At 41.4% G+C, this 7,787-nt stretch overlaps 1 pseudogene; it reads right to left on the minus strand.

The window, feature by feature from the left end:
- Nucleotides 1–2,150: 2,150 nt before the first annotated feature.
- LOC145408156 (5S ribosomal RNA) lies at nucleotides 2,151–2,269 on the minus strand (annotated as a pseudogene).
- Nucleotides 2,270–7,787: the final 5,518 nt, after the last annotated feature.

Consider the following 7,787-nt stretch of genomic DNA (forward strand, 5'->3'; position numbering starts at 1 on the left):
ATCTGAAGCAGCTGCTGTTTGCAGATGATACTGCACTGGTGGCTGATTCAGAGGAGAGATTGAGACAGTTCGTGGAGGAGTTTGGAAGGGTGTGTGAAAGGAGGAAATTGAAAGTAAATGAGAATAAGAGTAAAGTGATGAAGTGTACGAGGTTGGTAGATGGTAGGGGGATGAATATAGTTTTGAATGGCGAGTTGCTTGAGGAGGTAGAGTGTTTTAAATATCTAGGGTCACATGTTGCTGTGGATGGAAGAATAGATGCAGAAGTGAAGTTTAGAATAAATGAAGTAGGAAAGGTGCTGGGAGGAATGAAAAAAGTGTTTAGATGTCGTTCGCTTAGAATGGATGTAAAGAGAAGGCTGTATGAGGGTGTTGTGGTACTGACTGCGTTATATGGGGCTGAAACATGGAATATAGGTGTAGCAGAGAGGAAAAGTTTGAATGTAATGGAGATGAGTTGTTTGAGGAGTATGTGTGGAGTGACGCGTATGGATCGAGTGCGAAATGATGAAGTGCGAAGGAGAACTGGAGTTGTTCGGGAGATGGCTGGTAGAGTTGAGCAGAGGGTGTTGCAATGGTTTGGGCATATGGAGAGAATGGATAATGAGCGATTGGTGAAAAAGATAACTAGATCTGATGTGAGAGGTGTAAGGCAGAGGAAGACCACGAATAGGATGGATGGACAGTGTGAAGAGAGCGCTGGATGCGAGAGGGATGTCTGTTGAGCAAGGAAGAGTGGCTGTGCGTGACAGAAATAAATGGAGAAAAATTGTGAATGAATAAGTGATGACGCAGCCCTGAGGGGATATTCTCCCGTATTTGGTCTGATCAGCTAGTCAGGTCAGGTGTGGGTAAGGGGATGGGTCTGTTCTGATGTGGGAGGGGTAAACCAGTTCTGCTGTCGAGCCCTGCTGCGGATGTCACTGATTGCATTGCGCAGTTGACCCTTGTGCGGTGTGGTGCGGTGAGGATCTGTCCGTTCTCCCCTTTGGGGCTAAGATGCGAATGAATGTGTTTGAATGGATGAGTAAATGGGGAGTGTGTCGTCCTGTCTCGGCTACCTCCCTTTCCTTGGGGGAAGCAGCCTAGGTATATAGATAGATAGATGTATGTAAAATTATGTATATTTATGTATGTATGTATGTGTATGCATATGTACGTATGTATTCATGCATGTATGTATGTATGTATGTATCTATGTACATGTGTATTTATGTATTATGTGCATCGATTCGAATCCCCTAGAGGTAGATGGGTGTTTTCTGATCCTGTCATGCCACCAACAGCCCAGGCCGATCGCCTACTCCTTGCCACTTCACTACGACGACGTCCCCATTCAGTCACATTATGATAGGCGATTTTATTAAGCATTACAAGGGTATCTCTACTCCATTCGTTTTAATTAGGCAAGAGATATACGACCTTTTGTAACTCATTTCCTGTAGCTCAGTGGCAACACAATGCTACGACCCTGCATTCATTCCATAGCACTTGTTCGTGACTAGCATCGCAGTCTGCTGTTGATCTCTTGCTACAACTCAGTACTGAAGGCGAAGGGATGGTATTTTGTGCCAAGTTAAAAATGCACAGAAAACAGCAGGGTAAGAGATAAAGCAAATATTAGTCACAACAGGTCCAACTATCTCCTTAAATGAATATATATAACAAAAGTGACTTGTTAGGTAGCAGAATTTAGATGTAACCTTTATTAATCCTTTACTACACGACATCTATCTTAGCTGTTAAAAATTCTTCTTGAGTAAGCGCAAAGAAACTCGAAAAAGTCACCGCATGGAGTCGAGCTGAATAAAATTGTGTAGGTATCAGGAACTAAGGTGAAGTAAACGTCACTGTACTGCAATAAAGCTTTTTTTTTTTTCCCTAATGTCTTCCCACTTCCTCTTTCACCTGTCTAGTTTCGCGAAATCCCACCTAATCGGCACGTACAGCCAACCAAAACCGTATCGTACACCAGGGCATCGATGGTTGTGATAATGAGCGAGTTTACGCACCACGTGAATATGTTAAAAATATTCATTCATTCATTGCCAGACGCCATGTATCCCAAACGGGGTGGCAAAGGGCTTAGAGTTAATTGTTTTACGTGGAGGGGCACTAATCCTCCACCAACCCCACTTGACACGTAAGGATGCCAACAGCATCTGGTGTTCCCAGGCGGTCACCCATCCAAGTACTAACCAGACCCAACGTTGCTTAACTTCGCTGATAGGACGGGAAGCGGTGTACTAAACGTGGTATATATATATATATATATATATATATATATATATATATATATATATATATATATATATATATATATATATATATATATATATATATATATATATATATATGATTCGAACCAGCTCTTGCAACTGCGTGAGCACAGCAGCTTACCAAGTGAGCCATTTAGGCAGAATATGTTAACATGTCTAAAAATATATAGCACTCAGCATGTGAAGATTTATGCGATTTCGAGTCCTAATAATTAGCAAGGACAATATTTCCACTTACAATCACAGGTACCACATTAATCACAAGGCTTGGTCTAGGTTTCAGACTGCTACGTGCGGGAAGAGGGCCGATACTTTTTGGGTTGATTGTACAGTACGCCTAGCTTTAATATTTTTGTTCATCATTTTAGTTCCAGTTTTTGCTCAGTTGAACAAATATTAATGCATGGGTTTTAAAGCATCAGAGATTAATTGATCTGTGCGTTGAATGGAATGTGCGGATACTGTACTGAGCAACAAACGTACAATACAGCAGGTCTGACGAAAGGCTATGATGAAAATTAAGTACATATTTAACATATCTTGAAGTAGATACGCTCCTTATACTACTATATTGCAAAAGAACGATTAGACTCCAAAGGGCAAATTAACGATGATGAAACTGACGAGGAGAGTGTATGTGAGTGCGGTGGAAGGGGGGAGAGGGAGGGGGAGGCCATGGATGAGATGCAGGGATGGAGTGGAGAGGTATATGAGAGAGAGGGGTGTGAACTAGCAGCAGGGGAGTAAAATGGCGGGGGACAGGGCGACATGGAGGCGATTTGTTTGTGGCCACCCCTTACGGGAATAAGGAGTCTGGCAATAGATAGACAGATAGAAACTAGAGGTCAAACATACCATCATACTGAGTATCACTAAACTATAATATACTAACATTACCCTAGCCTCTTCAGGTACTTTTAAAAATCATCATACTCACTTTAAAAATACATTCTGCAAAAACATACGGTTATTTAAGCAACACAGGATTCTTTACATTGTTCACATTTATCTAAAAATAATTGGCTATTCGATGTTCTCTTTTTTTCGACGTTAAGTAGCGATGTCTTTTCTTCCGATTTCTTACAGACCTTGCTTTCTTTCTTTCTTTTTTATTACTGCACTTGCTACCATTTTGCCTTCTCCACAGTAACAATGGTTATTTTAATTTTAATCAGTACATCATTTCTGTTCAGGCTTCACCACCCTGTTAGAATCCTAATGTCTGTGCTGTCTATGCATTTAATCTCTCTCTCTCTCTCTCTCTCTCTCTCTCTCTCTCTCTCTCTCTCTCTCTCTCTCTCTCTCTCTCTCTCTCTCACACACACACACACACACACACACACACACACAAAGTCGTACTGTGATTGCTGCGAACTTGTCAGCCATATCAGGGAGAGAATGAAAGGAGAAGGGGAAGAGAGCAAAGACATGACGCTGACAGATTAAGGAAGAGGAGAGAGGGAAAGAAGATAAAGGGAGGAAAGAGGTGAGAAAGGGAGGGAAAGGAAGGAAGAGGGGAGAGAAGAGAGTAGAACTTCGTCAGGAGAAGGAGAGACAAATACTGTATATAAAAAGACACTCCCTTGCTCAGTGAATCTAAAATCAAGGTTGAGGTCACAGAAAAGAGAATTAAAGATGGCTGGCGATGCAGAGAATATTTTTAAACGTTTCCAATAAATCTGATGGTTTAATGATGTCCCTTTATTGCATTTCTTCTGTGCAGTTTTTCACTCGTGTTTTCCTCCCTCCCTCCCTCCATGATCCATCGGTTTTCATTTTGGGTTCTCTCCATATTCTTTGTTTTCCTTCTACTCTGCTTGCATCTCAAACTTGATAAATCCTTTCAGTCCTACAGTGTATTTTTTTTTTTTTTAATAATTCCAGCTAGCGAACTGAGCGAAAACATTATTAAATCATTAGTAAGGTGTCGTAAAGAAAGTAGTTTTAATCCGATTTAGACCAAATTTGACGGAGAGATTGCAGATTTTCCCAAGGCTTCACCTGTACTTTTTTTTGGACAGTAGGTCAAAGGTCAGCTTCACGTGGCAGGGTCAACTGAAACATTTTTGATCCGACAGAAGACAAACTTGGTGGAAGGTTGAGGGTAAGGCAAGGATGAAATGATTGGATTTTCAGGACAAAGTCGTTGGATAAGGTCACTGGTTCAATTCTTATAACTCAGACTGTTTTTTATTTGATTTGGACCAGACTTGATGAAAGGGTTGAAGATCAGGCGAGAATGTGATTCAATTTGAGAATAGGTCAAAGGTCATGGTCATAGGGTAAAGTCAACTCTACAAGATTTGATCCAGTTTCAGACTTGGTAGGTGTTCCTTTTGTATTATTTTTCTGTTATTATTATTATTATTATTATTTTTATTGCCATTGTTATTATTATTATTATTATTATTATTATTATTATTATTATTATTACTATCATTATTATTATTATTATTATTATCATTATGATGATATGATGATGATGATGATTGTAATTAATATTATCGTTATTATTACTGTTATTATTATTATCACCAGCAGCATTATCGTCATCGTCATCATCGTCATCATCATCCTTTTTCTCATCATCATCATCATCATCACCACAGCCTTGCTCTCAGAATGGGATAGCCTAGTGTAAGATCCAGAAAGAAGGCAAGAAAAAGGACAAAAGTGGCCAAGTACTGACAACGTTAATACATAAATACATAATTCTCTCTCTCTCTCTCTCTCTCTCTCTCTTTCCTCTGTATGTCTGTCTCTATCTATCTATCTGTCTATGTATCTGTCTGTCTATCTCATTTATCTATCTCTGTGTGTGTGTGTGTGTGTGTGTGTGTGTGTGTGTGTGTGTGTGTGTGTGTGTGTGTGTGTGTAGCATAATTTGAATAATTATGGTTCAATAATAGTCAAGCTTGGTGAAAGAACTCAGGATAAGGAAAGAATAACGTGATTTAGTTTTGAGGTCAATACATCAAAAAAAGTCACAGAAAAAGGCGAAATTTTTGCGTTTGGACTGCCTGTGTGACGCGGGCATTGCATGATGTGTTTGGTCCTCGTTTTAAGTTACTCCTGCTTCCCTCAGACGATTTATATTTTACGTAGAAGACGGTTTTTAAGGTGTAGAGATTAGGTGTCCTGTTACCGTCATTAGCTTTGCGATATGGGAGGTTTGTCCAAAGGGAAATGAATTAGCCAGATGATAGCAGTGAAGAAGCATATAGTGTCGTCTGTCTGAAAGGGATCGGATCTGAGAGAGAGAGAGAGAGAGAGAGAGAGAGAGAGGGTTGTTAGTAAGTCAATATACTCAAGTTCTGATGATGTGCATAAGTCCAGTCCCCCCTGGTCATGTACCTTATCATTTTCCTTCCATATACTTTCGTAGCCTCTTTTCCTTCATTTCCTCCTTCGTTTTCTCTTTCCCTCCCTCCTTCCCTTCCTTCCTTCCTTCGTTTTCTCCTTTCCACTCTCCTTTCCTTCCCTCCTTCCCTCCCTTCTTCCTTCTTTCCTTCCATCGTTTTTTACCTCTCTCCTCATCATTCTTCTTTTCTCTCTTCCTTTCTTCTGTCCTTAATTCCTTCATTCCTTCATTCCTTCGTTCACCCTTTCCATTTTCTTTTTTTTCATTCCCTCCTTCTTTCTTTTTCTCTCCTCTTTGTTTCCTCCTTCGTTCCTTCGCTCCCGCCCTCCATCCATCCATCCGTCCCTCCATCCATCCATCCGTCCCTCCATCCGTCCCTTCCTTCCTTCCTTCTTTCCTTACCCTTTCTTCACTTCTGTCTTCCCTCTCACTGTAATTCCTCTCCATCTTCTGCGTTTTTCATTTCTAGTTTCTCTCTCTCTCTCTCTCTCTCTCTCTCTCTCTCTCTCTCTCTCTCTCTCTCTCTCTCTCTCTCTCTCTCTCAAATACTCCGCATTCTCCGCCTCGCATTCCGCAAAACACGGCTTAGCATCTTAAAACCATTTCTCAAGATTAATTTGTTTGAGGTCGTTGGTCCCTAAGCCTTCTTCCTGAGTCCCCCTTCGTCCTCAAAGTTAGGGGAAAGAAAACGAAGAGACGGGTGTTGGTGTGTATGCGGTGTGGGTGAGTTGGATGTGTGGGGAAAGGGTAGATTGATAAATAGATAGATTGTTGGATAGATCGATGGGTAGGTAGGTAGGTAGATAGATATATATATAGATAATTTTGATAGGCAGATGGTTAGTTTTTTTATGCTTAGATTAATAGATAGATTGATAGATATAGATATTTGGATAGACTGATACAGATGGATGACTAGTGAGGCAGACAGTGACATGAAGCAAGAGATAGATAGATAGATAGAGATTTGGATAGATAGAGGTACGTATAGTGATAGATACAGGCGGATAGATAGTCAGGCGGCTACGAAGATGGAGCAAGAGACAGGTGGTTAGATAGATAAACTGATCGACAGGTAGATAAATCCAAAGCTCAAGGATTAGTAGTGCAAAATATGAAGGCTGCCCAACCCATCACTTCTAACTCAAACCGGCAGGAAAAAGTGAGAAGAATTTGCATGGAATATACAAAAACTGCCATAAAAGTTACATAGATAAACAAATAAAGGTGAAGCAGACACCAGGACGCGCTTATCCATGGTCCTCATCCCTGTAATTTAGGCCTTTGAGCGTGTGGCGGGTTATTCAGTTAGCATTCTGGATTACAAAGTCAGTGTTTGGTAAATGTATGAATGGTGAGAGAGAGAGAGAGAGAGAGAGAGAGAGAGAGAGAGAGAGAGAGAGAGAGAGAGAGAGAGAGAGAGAGAGAGAGAGAGGTTCCTAACTCTCACACCTGTGCCTCTTGTTTTATATTTCTCTTTAGTCAGAGGGGAAAAAGGGGGAAGAAGAGAGAGGAGAGGAGAGGGAGAGGAGAGGAGAGGAGAAGAGAGGCAGGAATGGAGAGGAGAGGAGAGACGAAAGGAGAGGAGTGAGATGAGTAAGAGGAGAGAGAGAGAGAGAGAGAGAGAGAGAGAGAGAGAGGAAAGGAGCGGAAATAGAAGGTAATTATGGATAAGATTATGAGGTTGGAAAGGAAGGAGACCAGAGAAAAAGAAAAGAAAAGAAGTGGAAGGAAAGAAGGGAGAGACTGAAGAGGAGAGTGTATGTGAGTGAGGTGTAGGGGGGAGAGGAAGAGGCTATGAGAGGCGAAAGGATTGGAGAGAAGAAGATAGGAAGAAACGTGAGGAAAGGGGAGGAGAGGAAGGAAGAGGAGAAGAGAAGAGAGAAAGAGAACGGAAGAGGAGAGGAGAGAGCAGATAGGAGAAGAGGAGAGGGAAGGAGCGGAGAGAAAGGGAAGGGGGGGAAGGGAAGGGGAGAGAGGGAGGGAAGGGAAGGGGAAAGAAAAGGAAAGGATGGGAAGGGAAAATAAATGGAAGCGAGGGAAGGGGAGGGAGGGACTGAAGAAGAAGGATAAGAAACGAGAGAAGAAATTTGGAGGGAGAGAAGACGAAAAGATAACGAAGAGGAGAGGAGCGGAGAGGAAAGGGA

Source organism: Coenobita brevimanus, chromosome 75 (genome assembly GCF_032717465.1).
Source record: "Coenobita brevimanus isolate Jiangsu-jjx chromosome 75, ASM3271746v2, whole genome shotgun sequence".
In the NCBI taxonomy this organism is placed as follows: domain Eukaryota; kingdom Metazoa; phylum Arthropoda; class Malacostraca; order Decapoda; family Coenobitidae; genus Coenobita; species Coenobita brevimanus.